The 18717-nt window shown below is 36.7% G+C and overlaps 1 protein-coding gene across 3 annotated transcripts in view; it reads right to left on the bottom strand.

Moving 5' to 3' along the window:
• The window catches only part of SCEL (sciellin), a 232539-nt gene that overhangs the window by 188017 nt on the left and 25805 nt on the right, over nucleotides 1-18717 (bottom strand). For all 3 annotated transcript variants that reach the window (XM_039252454.1, XM_039252453.1, XM_039252457.1), the window contains exons 2-3: nucleotides 8770-8936; nucleotides 1148-1228 (exon numbers count right to left, since the gene is read on the bottom strand). The gene's annotated coding sequence lies outside the window, so the exon portion shown is untranslated. The remainder of the gene's footprint in view (nucleotides 1-1147; nucleotides 1229-8769; nucleotides 8937-18717) is intronic.

Genomic DNA, 18717 nt, shown 5'->3' with positions numbered 1-18717 from the left:
GTGTATATATACCACTTGTTTTTATCCATTCATCTATTGATGAATGTTTGTATTGCTTCCATATCTTGGCTATTGTAAATAATGCTGCAATAAATATAGGGATGCATATATCTTTTTGTAATTAATATTTTTGTTTTTGGGGGTAAATATCCAGTAGTGGAGTTGCCAGATCATGTGGTAATTCTACTTTTAATCTTGTGAAGAATCTCCATACTGTTTTCTGCAGTGGCTTCACCAGTTTGCTTTCCCTCCAACAGTCTATAAGTGTTCCTTTTTTTCCACATCTTTACCAACATTTGTTATTTCTTGTCTGTTTGATTCTAGCCATTTTGACAGATGTAAGGTAATATTTTATTGTGGTTTTGATTTGCTTTAATTTGTGCCATTATTATAAGTGCTTAAAACTATGTATATAAAATGCCTGACAGATAAGTTTGCATTAAACAAAAAGAAAACATTAATATCATTTTATAAGAATTATCATTATTATTTTTATATATAAATATACATCTAGTTCAGTTCATTTGAAACAATTTAGGGTATATTAAGGCTAATTTGATAGCTACTCTTGGCAATATGTTCTGCTTTGCACAAATGCAAAAATCTGCAAAGTTTTATTTTATTGTAGATATTCCTAGGACTTATAAATCAGCCTAGATGAAGGGAATTTCAGATGAAGAACAATTCTCCAGGATCACATGTCAACAATAGTAAAAGCTGTCACCAAGCACTGAGCATGTGCCAGGCACTGTGCTAAATACTTTCCATAATTATGTAGTTTAATCTTTACAATAACCATTGGATGTAGGGGCAAAAGAAGAAAGCAAAGACTTTGAGAGGTTAAAGGATTTGCTCAAGCTCATACAGTTAGATACAAAGCTATGATTCAAAGTCACAATTCTAAGGCCCTTACTTACCCTTTGTACTTTCTTTAAAAAAATTATTTATCTATTTTTGGGAGAGAGGGAGAACATACTCACCTGTCAGTGGGGGAGGGACAGAGAGAGAGGGAGACAGAATTCTTAGCAAACTCTGTGTGCAGAGCCCAATGAGAGGCTTGAACTCATGAACCTGTGAGATCATAACCTGTGAGATCATGACCTGAGCCAAAATCAAGAGTTGGACACTTAACAAACTGAGCCCTTACCCTTTAACACTCAATGCTGTTTTCCTGATGACCCAAATCCTTTCTGTTCTTGTACATCTGGAGGTCAATCCAGGGTTCCATCTAAACAGTAAAAGCAATAGTAAAACCAAAATTAACCAGAAAAGAAAATGTCTTGATATCAGGAAACCACATCATTTTAAGGTGCTACATATTACTGTTTCTAATAAGGCAGTGGTAAACAAATATTAGTAAGCATTAGCAGTCCTCCACTAGGCTTAGGCTTCTTCCAAACACTTTGCTATGTATTTCCCTAGTGCTCACAAGGGCTCTCCTGACACAGCTGTCCTCACACCTGTTTACTGATAGAGACTGCAGACCCTGCTCCTATTCAGGGACACTTCTCACACAACAGAGTGAGTCACCCTCACAGCTAGGAAGGTACAAGTTCTTTACTCCATCATTAGAATTTCTTCCACTTTGTTGCTTTGACTTAAAAGAATGGCAAAATTCAGTATAAAAGAAAAGATGAAGGGGGTGCCTGGTTGGCTCTGTCAGTAGAGTATGTGACTCTCAATCTCAGGGTCCTGAGTTCAAGCCCCAAGTTGGGCATGGAGCCTACTTAAAAAAGAAAGAAAGAAAGAAAGAAAGATGAGGATTAATGGGAGCTACAACAGGTACTGAGATCCATCCACAGAGAGTACATTTCTTTTTTTTTTTTTAATTTTTTTTTTTAATGTTTATTTATTTTTGAAACAGAGAGACAGAGTACAGAGTGCGAGCTGGGGAGGGGCAGAGAGGGAGACACAGAAGTTGAAACAGGCTCCAGGCTCTGATCTGTCAGCACAGAGCCCGATGCGGGTCTCAAACCCACGGACTGTGAGATTATGACCTGAGCCGAAGTCTGACGCTTAACAGACTGAGCCACCCAGGCGCCCCAACAGAGAGTACATTTCTAAATGCATTAGGGGGCAGGAAACCAATATCCTAACCAGAGGACTTACAAGCTGAATTAAAACATTCTCTTCTCCCCATGTGTTCAAAATTTAAAGCAGCTCTGTGGTTGTTATTAAAAATAAATACAAATAGGGGTACCTGGGTGGCTCAGTTGGTAAAGCATCTGACTTTGGCTCAGGTCATGATCTCATGGTCCGTGGGTTCGAGCCCCGCATCGGGCTCTGTGCTGACTGCCAGCTCAGAGCCTGGAGCCTGTTTCAGATTCTGTATCTCCCTCTCTCTTTGCCCCTCCCCTGCTCGCTCTCTCTCTCTCTCTCTCTCTCTCTCTCTCTCTCAGAAATAAATGTTTTAAAAAATAAATAATAAATAAATACAAATATCACTCTTAAAAGGTACACTATAGCACAGCTATAATCAAAGCAAAAGTTTTTAATTGGCCTTCCCATTGGTCAAGGAAGGAATGTTGGTTTTAACTTCTTAATTTCTGGAGTGTGTGCCTAAGTGATATAGTTTTAATAAACTCCTCTTAAGAAACTATTACTACAATGATCATTTGTAATTCATCATAGCTGTTCAGAGAGTCACTGATTCCAATAGAATTCTGTATGTCTTGCTATGAATCAGATTTCCCCTAAATTGCCACTTAGCACAGAAAAAAGCTGTGTGTGTGTGTATGTGTGTGTGCACGTGCGTGCGTGCGCATGCACACATATGAAAGAGAAAAAACAATTTCATGGTTTTTAGACTCTGGCTTTAGCTATTTTTTTCTAATGGCTCACCTGAAACAAAACATGAAAAATGTCACAAGAAAATCAGTAGAAAATTCAAATAATGTTCCAATACTAAAATACACAGTTTCAGGGCTCAATATTTTTGGTTTCCAAAATCTGAAAAGACCCTATAAAAATTGTTTCTGGATTACAGTATCAGGAGAGAAGGAACTAATCTACCTAATGCATTTTCTTTGAACAATAAAGACTGACATGGAGATTTAATAAGGTATAAATCAATAGAATGCAATCATCTTGCATCTTTTCAAACTAGGCAGACTAGTGTTTTCTTGATTAAGAAAGACAAAAGGACATTTGCCCTACCCCCCACTATACTCCCCAAATCAAGGGAAAGGTGAAGTTAACCCTGACTAAGGGAGCAAGTGGGTTTGGAAATCTAAGTTCTCTTTGTCTGCCTGGACTCCACTGCTCTCTGAAAGGATATCTTTGCAGGGCTAGGTCAAGTCAGGGAGAGCACATCTACCCAGTGGGTCTGTTGTCCTAATTTATACACCCTGGGAGAGCACTTTTTCTAAGTTATAAAAGGCCCTGTAGAGGCTGGCTGTGACCCAATGAAAAAAACACATTTTTCATGATATGCCTTTTCTTTGCTTAAATTTGAAACTGCTAGTGCTTAATTTCTTCATGCTTCATTCATTCAACAAATCGTTATTGAGCCCCTTGGCTGTGCCAGCCACTGATACAAAACCATAGCACCTGACCACAAGGAGCTTTCAGTCTAGGTACATGAAGACAAGTAACCAAAGATTACAATCCACGTTACTTTTGGCCTCTTGTGTGGACATGTTCCTAATATTACCGTGACTGTCAAATTTAAACTGAAAAAAACTAAGATCCAGCAGAAATAGATAAAAAAGGATCTCACACAACAAAACAGATACCCCATGTTAAAAACCTGCTCCAAAGGAAAATATTTCCCCTAACTAATTTTATTCAATTATTCAGAAAACACTGCTGCATCCTTGTGATCCAGGAAATTGTAGACTTTCCTACCAATTTCACAATTTCCAGGCTAAGTCTAATACAAACTCTACACTTTTTTAGTATACAAACTGGAGCAGATTCTATGCCAAAGGTTCTCACTTGTTAAATATGGATCATAATAATATGTTTATTTTGTGATTGTTATGAGTGTTAAATGAGGTAAATATAAAGTGATTAGTACATAATAAATATTCTATATTTTCTGCCTTTATTTTAAAGTTTATAAATCTAATATTATTGGTGAGTTTGAATTTAATAGGAATTTAATGGGTGGTTGTTTTGTTTTGTTTGCACTTATATTTTCCCCTGGCTTATTTTCACAATTTCCAATTAAATTTTTATTTATCTTATGAGGCTTTCACAAGTATTGTGGTAGTTGAGGGCTGATTTTCTGAATCTGAAGGGCATAGGATAATGGTAAATATATTGGTTCTGAAACTACACAGTCCTGAGTTCAAACCAGCCTCTGCCACTCCCCAATCCACATATATCCGACAAGAGGGTCTGCTTAGAATTTGTGTGTGTACCTAAGGCACATTTCCTTCTCTCCCTGAAAAGCTATTGTTAAATAATAGTGTTTTGGCTGTAGTGTTTTGATTTTTGGTGTTCTTTCATTTTTGTTTTTCATCATTTTATTTTTATGACCTATGGTACCTTGAGATTTAGGAAACACAGTAATGTGTGTAATGGTAGCAATTTATTTAAACTCTGTAAGCTGACGTGTCTTCGTTTGTAAACCTATTTTACTCATAAACCTATTTCTTGAAGTTGATATAAGTAAATGAAATAATACATATATGGTGCCTGAAACAGTGCTTGTGTGTAATAAATGATTTATACCTGGTAGCCATTAATAATTGTATCCACAGTTTACATTGAGAGGATGAAATATAAATAGGTCCTCTGTCTCTGCACTAAACCATAAGCTTATCCCCAGAAAGGTCTATAGAAAAAGGAGTCATTATCAACTGCCTTTTTAAATGGAAACATATTAGAAGATTAGAAATCTCTAATTTTGTCATCTACATGTAAGTGGATCTTATATTAAAGATTAGTTTATACAGATTCCATTAGATTATATTAGATTATATATATAGATTAGATTAGCTGTAGTGTGGTGGCTATTTTGAAAGGATGAGTAGAGTCCAAAGAGAATTCACAGATCAGCCCCCTGGAAATCATCTGTAGGAATTGTCTTTGGGGAAGTGACTTAAAGAATGAAAACTGGAGGGGCGCCTGGGTGGCTCAGTCAGTTAAGCGTCTGACTTCGGCTTAGGTCATGATCTCACAGTTCGGGTTCAAGCCCCGCGTCGGGCTCTGTGCTGACAGCTAGCTCAGAGTCTGGAGCCGGCTTCACATTCTGTATCTCCCTCTCTCTCTGACACCCCCCTGCTCACGCTGTCTCTCTCTCTCAGAAATAAATAAAAAACATTAAAAAAAAAAAAGAATGAAAACTGGAGGATGAGCAGCAGTTAGCCAGGTAAGCACAGGGAAAGTACTGGGAAAGAGATCTTCAAGTAAGAGGAATAGGATGTGCCAAGTCCAGAAGGTGAGAAAGAGCCTGGTGTGTGAGATTAATCAATGCTATTCATAAAGCTGTACTATGTTTATAATACATAAGCATATTTGACCATAAGTAATGAACGCATTTCTTCCAAGATCAGGGGATCGTTGCTAAATCACTGAACTTTAGATTCTTAAAGACTTCAGAGATCAAAGTAAAGCCTTTCCTTTTTGAGATAAGGAAGCCAAAGTTTGGATGAATGAAAGAAGGGGAAATAGAGAGGAAGTAACTAACATGATGAGCACTTATGTATCAGATAAGTGACATTGTGCACTTACTATAGATGAGGAGACTGAGACATAGAAACTTAAATAATTCACTCAAATCTATAACTTTAAAAAGAGTAGAGCCAGAATTCAAATCCAGATTTACAATACTCCAGATTCTAGGACTGATTTAACTATACTCCTTGGAATTTGTGTGAGCTTATCCACCTGTGAATTTATCTCCATAGTGGCATTATATTTATTTGCATGTTTATTTTTGCACCAGTCTGTAAGCTTCTTGGGAGTCTTTCTATTTCTAAGCATATTTCCTGGCAGATGAATGAATCCAAAAAGATATCAGAAGACTGGATGGATGAATGGATGGATGATGGATGATGGATGAGCACTGGAGAGATTTCTTGGATGGATTTTTCTGAGGGTCTACCCAATAACCTTTCAGCTTAATGTGATACCCTCAAAAATACTTCTAAATCTAATTAATCACCTACATTTCAAAAAGCCAATAAGTAGTCTACCATAATTTTAAATTTAACAAATTTAAAACTCAATGATTCTGAATAAAGTAAAAAGCAGCAGATCTAGAAAAGAAGCCCTACATATTGAGTTCTTTGCAGACACAGTCTGTGGCCCATGTATCCTTTCATCTCTAATATCTGTACTCTGAGCACATTTGGCATGTATGCTCTGATTAGAGTCATGTATGGTTAGCCTATTAAATAATAGAAGGAATCCAATTCTGAAAATAACATTTTATGGTGGACAAATAATTCCAGACTGATTATTAAAGGAAGAGGAGAACTAATGTTTTACCACACAAAAGACCTACATTTATTATCTTCATACTGATGTTCCAATGATGCTATCAGATGTCACATTAAATATTGATTATGGGCAGGAATGACATGGAATATATCTAACCACTGGTACATACAGATACCAACTAGTCAGAGAGATGCCGTGGCCCGACGAAAGGATGCCTCAATACATCAGAACAGATACCAGTGTAAATAAGCTGTTTAATGCACAGTGTAGGGCATGAAAGTCAGCCCTGCTCATAGGTCTTGCAGATAAGGAGCAGAGACATAGTTGATAAGGAACAGAGTCATTGATAATGAAAGAGGATCATAGAGGCTATAATGTAACCAGAATTCAACCACATAGTCCTTATCAGTCTTGTAGCAAGGTACAGGGTTGCTAGAAAGAGTGAGCAAGAATCAGATGTTTGCATATTCAGTACTGGATAACCTGAGTATTGACCTAGAAGTCCTGACAAAGGATGGAATTGGTCCATTGGTCTCTGGGGTTAAACTCAACCTCTAGGTGAAGATTACATGGTTCAGCTGTGGGAAAAGAAGAAAACCACTCTAACTTCAAAATGAATATCATTTTTGTTAGCAGGGCTGGCTTCCTTTTTTCTTTCCTCCTTTTGTTTCTTTTCTGTCTGAATTAGCAAGAAAACATTTCTATCTCTTACAGTCAAAGAACAACTATTACACAAGATACTTTGCCTTATTATTGACACAATATCCTTATTAATTCTATCTAAGCTCACTAGCTCTTTGAACAAGCAACCACTTACTCACTTGGTGTTCATATAATTTTTTAAGTTTAGCTGTAAAATATTTCAATGCAAAATAATGGACAAAAATTAGCTGAGTAAGGTTTGGCCATGTAAGTAGTGGACTTTGACTCTCAGGACTTTATATTGAATATGCCATTGTCAGTTATTGACTAATGCCAGGTTCCAACGCTCTCTCTCCACAGCCTCATTCTTTGGTTCATGCTGCTTTTTCCCTCAGAAATGCCCTTCCTACCACCTTCACCTATAGAAAATATATTTATCTTCAAAATACTGATTTAAATATCAACTCTGCAAAGCCTTCCCTCTTTCACAGGTTAGAACTAATCACTCCACATCTGTGATTCCCGGCAACATCACCTCTGTTGCAACAGCACTCTGGTGTGCCTTGAACAGTAGATAACTGGACTCCTTAAAGAATTCATCTTAAGGGGCACCTGGGTGGCTCAGTTGATTGAGCATCCGACTTCAGTTAGGGTCATGATCTCATGGTTCATGAGTTCAAGCCTCACATAGAGTTCTGTGCTGACAGATCAGAGCCTCGAGCCTACTTTGGATTCTGTGTCTCCCTCTCTATCTGTCCCGCCCCCCCCCCCCCCCGTGACCTCCCTTGTGCTCTGTCTCTCTCTTCCTCACAATAAATAAACATAAAAAAGATTAAAAAAAATTCATCTTAAGTTACCCAGAGCTACAGTTAATACAAAAATTTTATTTACGGGGGTGCCTGGGTAGTTCAGTAAGTTCGTTGGACTCTCGATTTTGGCTCAGATCATGATCTCACAGTTCATAAATTTGAGCACCGCATTGGGCTCTGCATGAATGGTGCAGAGCCTGCTTGGGATTCTCTCTCTCTCTTTCTCTCCGTCTCTCTCTCTTTGCCCCTCCGCAGTTAGTGTATGCTTTCCCTCTCTCTACATAAATAAACTTAAATAATTATATTTATGTCTCATTGGTATAAAGATGCATGTATTAATATTATACACTAAAACATTTACTTTGACCTAAAAGTTCATTTCTCTTTTCCAATTACAAAAGAAAGTAAAACATTTTCATGGACCCCTAAAAGTAGAGTGAATCCTTGGCATTTTGTCCACTGTCTCATGAGTAAGTTTTCCCTGTGTGCATGTGCTCTCATTTATACATCTTCCTCACTTATACAATCCACAGCTTAAGAGGATTCTCCAAAGGACAAGCTTGGTTTCAGAATGTGGGGATAGGATCAAACTTGAGATTAGAGTAAATGATTCAGTGTGAAGAGGGTTCTCTTAAAGGAGGATTGTATTATTTTCCTAATTAAATGATTCAAATATGTAATGATTCTTTTTTAAAAGAGTCTAAAGCCATTGACAATTTGCTGATTAAAAGCCTAGTTTTCTAAGGAAAATTTTTCTAGATAGAACCAGGGCTACTATGGACATTAATAGTCACTTGTTTTGTTTGCATCTTACCAATTTAGAGCAATATTTGAGTTAATCTGAAATAAATTGACTATCATTTGCATGATGCTTTACAACTAACAAAGCATTTCCACATATATTACTCATTTAATCTGCATACTCCACCTGAAGTGTTGGTGTGTTTTATTTTTCATTTGACAGGCAAGAAAAACAAGCCTCAGACGGATGAAGTGACTTCCCCAAGGTCATACAGCTTGTAGTGCAGAGTCTGGGACTCATGCCCAGTTCTCCTAATCCCAGAATCTCATATTCTTTCCAGTACATCATGCTCCCTATAGGGGGAAAAAAAAGCAACTATGTAAACACATGCATTAAAAAGTTAGCTCGTAATTCTAAGTAGATTAATGTTCTTTTAGAAAACCGAATGGCATTTTTGTAGATGTAATTGTTATGGGTTTAGTTCTTAAACATTTTAATAAGAAGGTGGTTGACAAAAATTATTTTCAATGGAAGTCAATATTAATAATATTTTGAGTTTATATGAAATTCTATGGATCATGAACTTCGGTAGAAATTATGATGAATATGTCAGGAATGGGTAGATAAGATATGTATTTTTAATGTCAAATTCCAAGTCTTTGTTTCTTAGCTTGTTAGATTTCCCTTTCCTTCCTTTTTCTTCTCAGTTTCTTAAGTCTTACCTTGGATATAGACTCCTCTCATATCCTCTTTTGGTAAGCAACCTAAAGCAAATGTTTCTGTGAGTTATCTTTTATCAAATTCTTTGCTCTTTAAAGGGGTAATTTCCTCACAAATAAAACAATGGAAGGAAGGAATGGCATTGAGCAAGTCTGATCTTGAAAAAGGAAAAGATCTGCAAAGCATGAAGACTAAATCATACATTATCTAGAAAAACAAATGAGGCCTATTAAAGTTAGCATAAATACTCACTCTTCACAAGAATGTTGGGTGAAACAAAGAACGAAATTTTAGAGATTTGAGAAGGACTGTAACCCAATGCCATACAATACACAAATTGGCTTTTTCAAGTATAAATTTATTGATAGTAGTTTCATAGTTCTGGTAACTAGTGTGAAAAGAAACTCTATTAAGCCAAGATTGTAAGGTCAGAAAGTGAATAACTGAATAACTGAATGTGACTTTGTCATCCCAGTTCAATTTCATTTTGATTACCGACAGAAGAAGGGTCAGGAAATATTTCTATTTTTCTGGAATGCATTTATAAAGTTTAAAAATATTATTTTACTCATAAATAATCAAGTTAATTTAATTTCACAAATGTCTTGAAGTTACATATCTTGCCACATGGTATTCTTTTCTATTGTGATATGAATATAAATAATTATACCGTATGATTTTTAAATACACAACCTAATTTCATTTTACATTCTGTATTCCTCAAACTTTTGGCCTCTGGGTCACAAAATAAAAGGTATGCTTAAGGTGTAGCTTCATGAAGCTAGTGCTGCACAGACTGCTTTATCCACAGCAGACATCCTGTCCAGAAAGTCAGCAATTCAACCAAATGCTGCATTAAAATCCAGCTTGGGGCACCTGGGTGGCTCAGTCGGTTAAGTCCAGCTTTGGCTCAGATCACGACCTCACAGTTGGGGAGTTCAAGCCCCACATTTGGCTCTGTGCTGACAACTCAGAGCCTGGAGCTTGCTTCAGATTCTGTGTCTCCCTCTCTTTCTGCCCTTCCCCTGCACTCTCACTCACTCTCTCTCTCTCTCTCAAAAATAAACATTAGAAAAAAATTTTTTTAAAAAAACAGTTTAATAAAGCAATCAAGTACCTGATACAATGTTTGCACAGTATGTGTTCCTTATGCTTGGGCAATTTGCTGCCACAGTAGTGAATTTCATTTGAAACTCTAAGAACAATATTTTATTAACTGGTACATGGAACAACCCCCAACATTTGAATAACATTATTAGAACTAAAAGGAGTGGGTCAATACAGATGCGATACTTCACAGGAAGATGGGCTTTTTTTGGGATACTTAAAAAATTTTTTTCTATGTTTATTTATTTTGAGAGAGAGACAGAGACAGAGAAACAGAGCATGAGTGGGTGAGGGGCAGAGAGAGAGGGAGATACAGAATCCGAAGCAGGCTTCAGGTTCTGAGCTGTCAGCATAGAGCCTGACATGGGGCTTGAACCCACAAACCATGATACCATGACCTGAGCAGAACTCCGACACTTAACTGACTGAGCCACCCAGGCACGCTAGGATACTTTAATGACAATTTTATGGAAGTTCAGCCATGAGCAGGTGTGTGTCAATCATGAGGGATATGAGGATGAACAAGGCATAACCCCTAACTTCAAAGAGCTTCAAAGGACCATCATTATCTTATCTCCAAAATCTAACATGCTAATTGGCACAGAATAGGTGCTAATGAATCTTGGATGAATCACTGAAAGGTCAGCTTAAAATTACAAAAAGACTGCTACAAACACAGATACCCACAGGAGCTCCAGGCCAGAGGGTCAGAGTGAATAAAAGTAGGAGGCAAGAGTGGAATGGAAGGGATAATAGTAAATGTGGCCAGTATTAGACAACATGAATGAACAGTAGTGTGGAAAAACTTTACTGAAATGAAAAATAAAAGCGAATTTTATCAGAAAGGAAAAAGAAAGCTAATGAAGATACTAGAACCACCTCCCCCCCAACACACAAAAAATGATAATAGTAAATCAAGATTTACGTCGAAACCAAAAGCGTAACTTCATTGATAATGTGCATTCTGTGTCAGCTTAAAGTATAAAATGTGAAACAAATTTTGGAGACCTTAATTATATGTTGCCATTAACAAAATCATCATTGTTTTAAAACCTCCATTTTCTTCAACCATTGGAGCCCCTATGCTAAATAATGATGGATTGTTAAACATTGTTTTCCCATAGTATTTGTTAGGTGGGTTTTTAAAATTTGTTTTGAAACTTGGGGAAAGAATATGGTGCTATAGATATGGTGATGGAAATTGTCAAAACTAAACTTCAAGAGCACATTTTAGAAAAACTAGTACCCACATAATTGATGACTATCCCAAAGAATTCTTAGTTCAATTTTTTGTTCAATTTTACTTGTAATGAAATTACACCAAGCAATAACTGGTAATGATTTGCATAAGTCTACTGAAAATAATCTTTTCATCTTCACAATGAACTTCTCATCCACTTAAATTAATAGGATTGGAATCAGAAATACAAGTGATTCATCAACTTGACTTAATTATTGAAATCCACCAAGGTTCAGAGAGCAATTGGCAATCAGACAAAACAGAGAGTACAAGAATTCGATATCTCAGATGTCAGTGACATTTTGACTATGGGAGTTTTTTAATTGAAAAGCATGATAAATCTTCAAAGGACAGTTTCTACCTAGTCTTTATGAGAAATAAGTTTTGTTGACAAATAAACTAATATATGACTCTGGGAAAAAAATCTTCATTCTAGTGGCTAAAATGTAGCCAACCATCAAAGCGTTACCTGCTGCTAAGAATCCTCTTAGTGCTTTGTTATTCCAACAGGGACTTTTCTATCCTGAAAACCTAATAAAGTTTCAAAGCCCTTTCAAAGGGGTCCTGACTTCCTCTTTTTATCTAGTAATAATATATATTTATGTTTTCTTTACCCAGTAAAGTAATACAGTCATGACACACTTTTTTCCCCCAAAGACCTGCATAATAATATACTCATTATTTAACTTAAAATTTTTTTCATTAGCCAAAAAAATTCTAAATTGTAAAAGACAAATTGTATGTGCTTAGTGAGATTGTTTAGAGGTGAATGTTTATATTTTATTTTATATTATATAACATTAGGTGAGACTTACAGTGTCTCAAGCATTTCACAGAATAATATCTTACTTTTTAAATAACTGGAATATAACATAAATTTGCTTTAAATCTATACCTGTTCTATTTTGTGAAAACTGTGACAAATTAAAACATATATTCTAATAGCATAATATTACAGCCAAACTGAGAAAATCTGGCCAAATTTGTTTCTACCCAAGAACAAATTTTCATTTTCAAAAGATATAATGGAAGCTATTAACATTAGTAAAACTTTCTATACACGTAGACCATTTATAACCTATGGACTCCATTGTATCCCAGGACTGCATGTTTTATGCTGTTTAAGTAAAAAACCAAAACAAAATCATAGGGGCACCTGAATGGCTCAGTCGGTTGAGCATCTGATTCTTTTTTTTTTTTTTTAATTTTTAATGTTTTATTTATTTCTAGGAGAGAGAGAGAGAGACAGCGTGAGCAGGGGAAGGCCAGAGAGAGAGGGAGTCACAGACTGAAACAGGTTCCAGGCTCTTAGCTGGCAGTCAGCACAGAGCCCGACGCGGGGCTCGAACCCACGAACCGCGAGATCATGACCTAAGCGAAAGTCGGACGCTCAACCGACTAAGCCAGCCAGGCGCCCCTGAGCATCTGATTCTTGTTCTCAGCTCAGGTCTTGATCTCAGGATCATGAGTTCAAGCCCCACATTGGGCTCTGCAGTGGAGATGAAACCTACTTAAAAATCAATTAATCAGGGCACCTGGGTGGCTCAGTTGGTCCAGCATCTAACTCTTGATTTCAGCTCAGGTCATGATCCCAGGGTCATGGATTCCAGCCCCAGGTGGGGCTCTGAGCTGAGTGTGGAGCCTGCTTGGGATTTTCTGTCTCTCCCTCTGTCTGCCTCTCCCAACTCGTACTTTATCTCTAACTAGCTTACTAACTAACTAACTAACTAACTAAAATTCAAAAAATAGATCTGGAGCTATCAATTCATTTTGGAAATAAAAAGATTAATTCTATTAAAAAACAGTAAGAGCAATACCTGCAACAAAGGGCCTCCCATTGGAAGCAGGGCAGGTATTTTTCACAATACTAGGAAGAGAGTGCTGAGAAGATGCCAATGTTCTGAAGATATAAGGGAAATGTAATCAAGAAAAAATGATCTGCACGGAACCAAGAAGGGCAAGATGTTTCAGTCTCAGAAAGCACTGAGGTTCAGGAAATATAAAAAGAGGTAATAAGAAGAGATCTTAGGTAGGTTTGACTCAAAAAGGAGAGAGATGGAGAGAGACAGAAATAGAATTATTAAAACTGGGATGAGTAATTAGAAAAGGTGCAAGTAAAATTTTCTGTTTTAAATTGATACTGAGCCCAGTGCTTATGCTTTGCCTGAGCCTACTGATGGAAAGTAACTGAATTTAGTTGCTGGTAGAAAAAAAAATCTGGGGCAGAAGCCAAACAAGCAATGTACTATCAGTGGATTGTACTGAAAAAGGAATATGCTTTTATACAAATATGCACTATGGTAGATTGCTTTTAAAGATGGCCACCAACAATTCCTCTTATGTGCATGCCCCTCTTCCCTTCAGGAAGGGGAATCTATTTCCCGTCATCTTGGTTCTGGCCTGGACTTGTGACTTATTTTGACCTAAAGGATGTGGCAGAAGTGATAGACACTGTGACAGTTCTCTGGACTCAGAATTTAGGAAACATGGCAGCACCCATTTCTCTCTGGAAAGCCAGTTGTCAAGCTTTTGGAAAGACAATCTAGACTGCTAGAGAAATGGATGTACACGGAAGAGAATCAAGGTACCCTAGCCACTTAGCCCACCACAGCTGAGGCACCGAACATGTGAGTAAGACTATTTTTGATGTTCCAGACCCAGCAGCTACAAACTAATTACAGCCATGTGGCCCCAGCTGATAGACACTACGTGGAGCAGAAGAATTGCCAACCAACCCATAAGAGAAATAATAAATCATTGGTTTAATCCACTATCTTTTAAGGTGGTTACTTATACAGCAATAGATACTAAAATTTTGCAGCAAACTAAAAGGAAAAATAAAAAGTGGCTGGAGAGGAGCAGATGAATGTAAAATGAACTGAAAAAAAAAATACAAGAAGCAATCAATGTTAGGGTAGAAGCAAAATGGTGGCAACAGAAAGTGGCAAAGAAAGCCAAGTAATGAGTCTGGGAGGACTGATGTTTGAATGCTAAAGTTGCTTTTTTCAAAGGGTAACTAAAAAAGTATCAGGAACATAAGGAGAAAATTCATTGTTCTGATAAAAGAAAATTATATCATTTCAATAATAGTAAAGAACTTACTGGATTCCAACTTGAATATGACAACAATTCTAAATTTAGACAAAATTTAAAAAGAAAATCTCTTTGGAGAAATCGGGAAGCTACCACGGCAGTCAATATTTAAAGTGCCAAGATCTGAGAGAGAAAGGAAGTTCACTGATATGAACCCAACATGCTGTAGCACTTTTCCCCAGAGGAATTGGAGGATTTCTGAGCTACAAAGGAGGAGAGAAACCAAGCAGAAAGCAGTGTTTAAAGGCTGCCAGGGATTTCAATAGTGTTACTACTGAAAATCGGGCCCATGCAAGGAGGGGGATCCCTAGCAAATCTCTCATACTTCTAATTAAAAATCCAGGACCATAATATAAGAAAAAATATGAACCAAAAATAGAAAAAACCTTACCAAGGACTGAAACCTGTCTTTGAGTCAAATAAACCCCAGGTAGGAGTCAGGTAATATTCCCTTAATCTAATTACCAGTTAGAAAAGTTGGGGGGCAGGGAAGTCCTCCTTGGAAGAAGATAATGTCTGTGAAAGTGTCAAATTATCACTACAATTTTTCACCACAATGTCTTGTGCTCAGTTGAAAACTCCCAGGCATTCCTGGAAAGGACCAAATACCTGGCAAATAAAAGAAAGAATAGACAATGGAGGCAGAGCTCCAGGTGATCCAGATGTTAGAGTTATTATATATAGTTTTTGAAATTATCATAAATATATCTGTGGAAACACATGACAGGATGAATGATTTCACCAGAGAACTGGAATCTTCAAGAAATTGTTAAATTTAAATAAACACTCTATAAAAGGGTAGTACTATAATAAATATTTTAAATTCAGTAGACAGGATTAACACAAATTAGACACAACAGATGAAAGGATTTGAAACTGGAAGAAAGGTCAATAGAATGGATCCAATAAAGCATGGAGAAAAAATATATTTTAAAAAATGGTGGAGTATAAACATATAGGGCATGATGAAAAACCTAACATATTTATAAGTATTCCAGAAAAAGAATGCCAAGAGAATGAGAGAGCGAGAGAGGGAGAGAAAGAGAGAGAAGAGAGAGAAGGGGAGGGAGGGTAGGAGGAAGGGAAAAAGGAAAAAGGAGGGGAATGATGCAGAAATAATAATGAAGAGGAACTGGCTGAGAAATGATCAAAACTAATAAAAGACAACATGTCACACATTTAAGAAATTTTATGAATCTCAAGCAGAACAAGAACAACAAAATACCCAAGTATTTCATAGTAAAACTACTCAAAACCAATATCAACAATGACAACAAGCAACTTTAAAGTAAATACTTCAATCTCAATATTTAAAAATATGAATTGAGTTGCTTTCCTTGAAGCTCCTCTGCAGTTAAATGAACACACACAGGGGCACCTGGATGGCTCAGTCAGATAAGCATCTGAGTTTGGCTCAGGTCATGATCTCACAGTTTGTGGGTTTGTGCTGACAGCTCAGAGCCTGGAGCTTGCTTCAGATTCTGTGTCTCTCTCTCTCTGCCTTGCCCCTCTCTGCCCCGGGTAGTACTCTGTCTCCCTCTCTCAAAAATAAATGAACATAAAAAAATGTTTAAAAATACAAATAAAACATAAACACAAACACCCAGTGTTTTTTTTATATGTTCTTCTGTTGGCTTGGGACAGAGTGGGGCAGATCCACAAATATTTTTTGGATCCCTTTATGTAATTACTGACACACATGGGAAAGAGAATAAGAAACTTTGCCCTTCAGGCTTCTCTTCTTTCCATATTTCTTAACCTTTCTTAGATCCCCTTTAGAAAGCCTATCCATCCCTCTGGCATAGAATCTTAGAATTTATAACCCTAAGCACGCACACACACACACACACACACACACACACACACACACATATTTGAGCCTTGAAACTCAAGGTGACATCTCCATCTATAAACTCTCTAATGAAGTTTAGGCAACAGTGACGTCAAAAAAATGTCTTTCCAACCTTAATCATTTAAGTTGTGATTGAAATTCCTTTGAAATTTAATTAAACTAGAGGACAGTTACTTCCTCCCTACAAGTATCTTCTCAGTACCTCAAGGATAGCCTTCAATTATCCATTTCTATCTCTTCTTCTAAGTGTGTGACAATGTTTCCTTGACTACAGGGAGTGTGTTGCTAAGTAGCACATCGTTTGGCTGGATATAAGACAAAAACCAACACCAGCAATGAAAATAGTCATGTAATATAATTATTTCCTACCTGTAATTAGCTGTGGATTTTTTGTTAAAACTTAACAATGTGTTTTACTCACATCTGTAAAACAATGTGATTTGAGATGAATCAACAGTCTTAGAAAACTTTCAGTAACCCCTACTAAATTTGTACACTATCATTAAATAAATTCACATGTTGCTAATAGATAATTGGATTCAATGACTTTACAATTGAAACAATACTATGTTAGAAAGAAAAAAGCATTTTAACTGTCATCACTAAGCATTCCCACATTCTGCTTTTCGTGAAAACATTCATCTTGCCTCACTAGTGCTATTATTTGGGATTTGAAGGCTAAATTTAAAAAATTCTCCAGTAGCACAATTCATCTGAAATGGTAATGGATAGTGAGAAATATATAAGGCATTACATTAGCAAATATTTATGCAAACAGATGAATAACTTAAAGTGTAATTTCTTTATTGTTTTCTATGCCTGGAAATTCAAAGGCGCTTCTATCCATTTTTCCATCAGACTCCACATGATGTTTCATTACATTGTCTTCTAATGAATGAGTCCTCTTATCTGCACATCTGATCTTCCTTATCAGGGATTTTTCCCTGTCCCAGGTCCATATTTCCACCTGTAGCACTAGAATAATGATGGGGCCAAATTAGGTTTACTAAGCCACCAGCCCAAGTGAGTTCCTATCAATTTGAGCAGTTTCATCTTTGTTGATAAGGCAATAAAAGGATTACTGTGAACATTGTCTGCTTTCATAAAAGGATTACATTTTGGCTCCAATTTTTAGACTTTTACTTTGGGGTAAGCCTTTCTTCTAGAATAGTCCAACTAGGACCCTATGGAACGTAGCATGTTTTGTTTACTTCACATGTAAAATATGTCATCCTCATTTTATGGAACACATTCTTTTTTGAGAACAATAAGCTTTTCAAAATACTGGATTGTGATTTTTTGGGTTTTTTTTTTTGTTTGTTTGCTTGTTTTTGTCCCAAACAGGATGCATTAATGTCTGTATGCTAGGCATAGCAGTACCTAAGAGCACTGCAAAATTCACTGCAGCAAATTTGGTTCTTTCAAATGGGCAGATCCATCAGAAGACTCATAAGCTGCTGGGTTTGTCTCCAAAAATGGAATTGAAGTATCATACCAAAGTACCTGCTTACTCTTCTAAGTGCTTTTTATGAAAGAACAAAATGTGTCCCATCATTTTATTTACTATTTTTTTATCACTTCATCAGGATTGCCCCATTTTATCTCTGTGTGCTCTGGGAAGGATGGCTCTTTTTAAAGTAATCAATTTTATGTGAATTTTACCATATTCAATATCTGGAGTATCTCACAATTCTGAATTTTTCTAAAGCAATTTATTTGCATCATTTATATGACCCTGAGTATGTGTTATGAGACAAAGTATGTTCCCTAAAAATTCATATGTTGAAGATCGAACTCTCAGTACTTCAGAATGTGGCCATATTTAGAGAGATGGTATTTAAAGAGGTAATTAGAGTAAAATGAGGTCATTAGGGTGGGCCCTAGTCCAATATGATGGGTACCCTTATTAGAAGAGATTAAGGAGACCTCAGGAGAAAATGGCAGAGAAGGACGATCTTGGGCTCACCTTATCCCACAGATACAAGTAGATAATATCCACATCAGTGTAAATAAAAAACCCAGAAAATAACCTAAAAACTGGCTAAATAGATTCTCTACAGCTAAATGCAGGGAAGAAGCCACATCAAAAAGGGTAGGAAGGACAGAGGCATAGTAGGGAAAC

The sequence above is a fragment of the Hyaena hyaena genome, unplaced genomic scaffold (genome assembly GCF_003009895.1).
Source record: "Hyaena hyaena isolate Hyena2069 unplaced genomic scaffold, ASM300989v1 scaffold_413, whole genome shotgun sequence".
Lineage (NCBI taxonomy): Eukaryota > Metazoa > Chordata > Mammalia > Carnivora > Hyaenidae > Hyaena > Hyaena hyaena.
The sequence above is the reverse complement of the archived record's forward strand: the minus strand, read 5'-3'. Positions and strand labels throughout refer to the sequence as shown.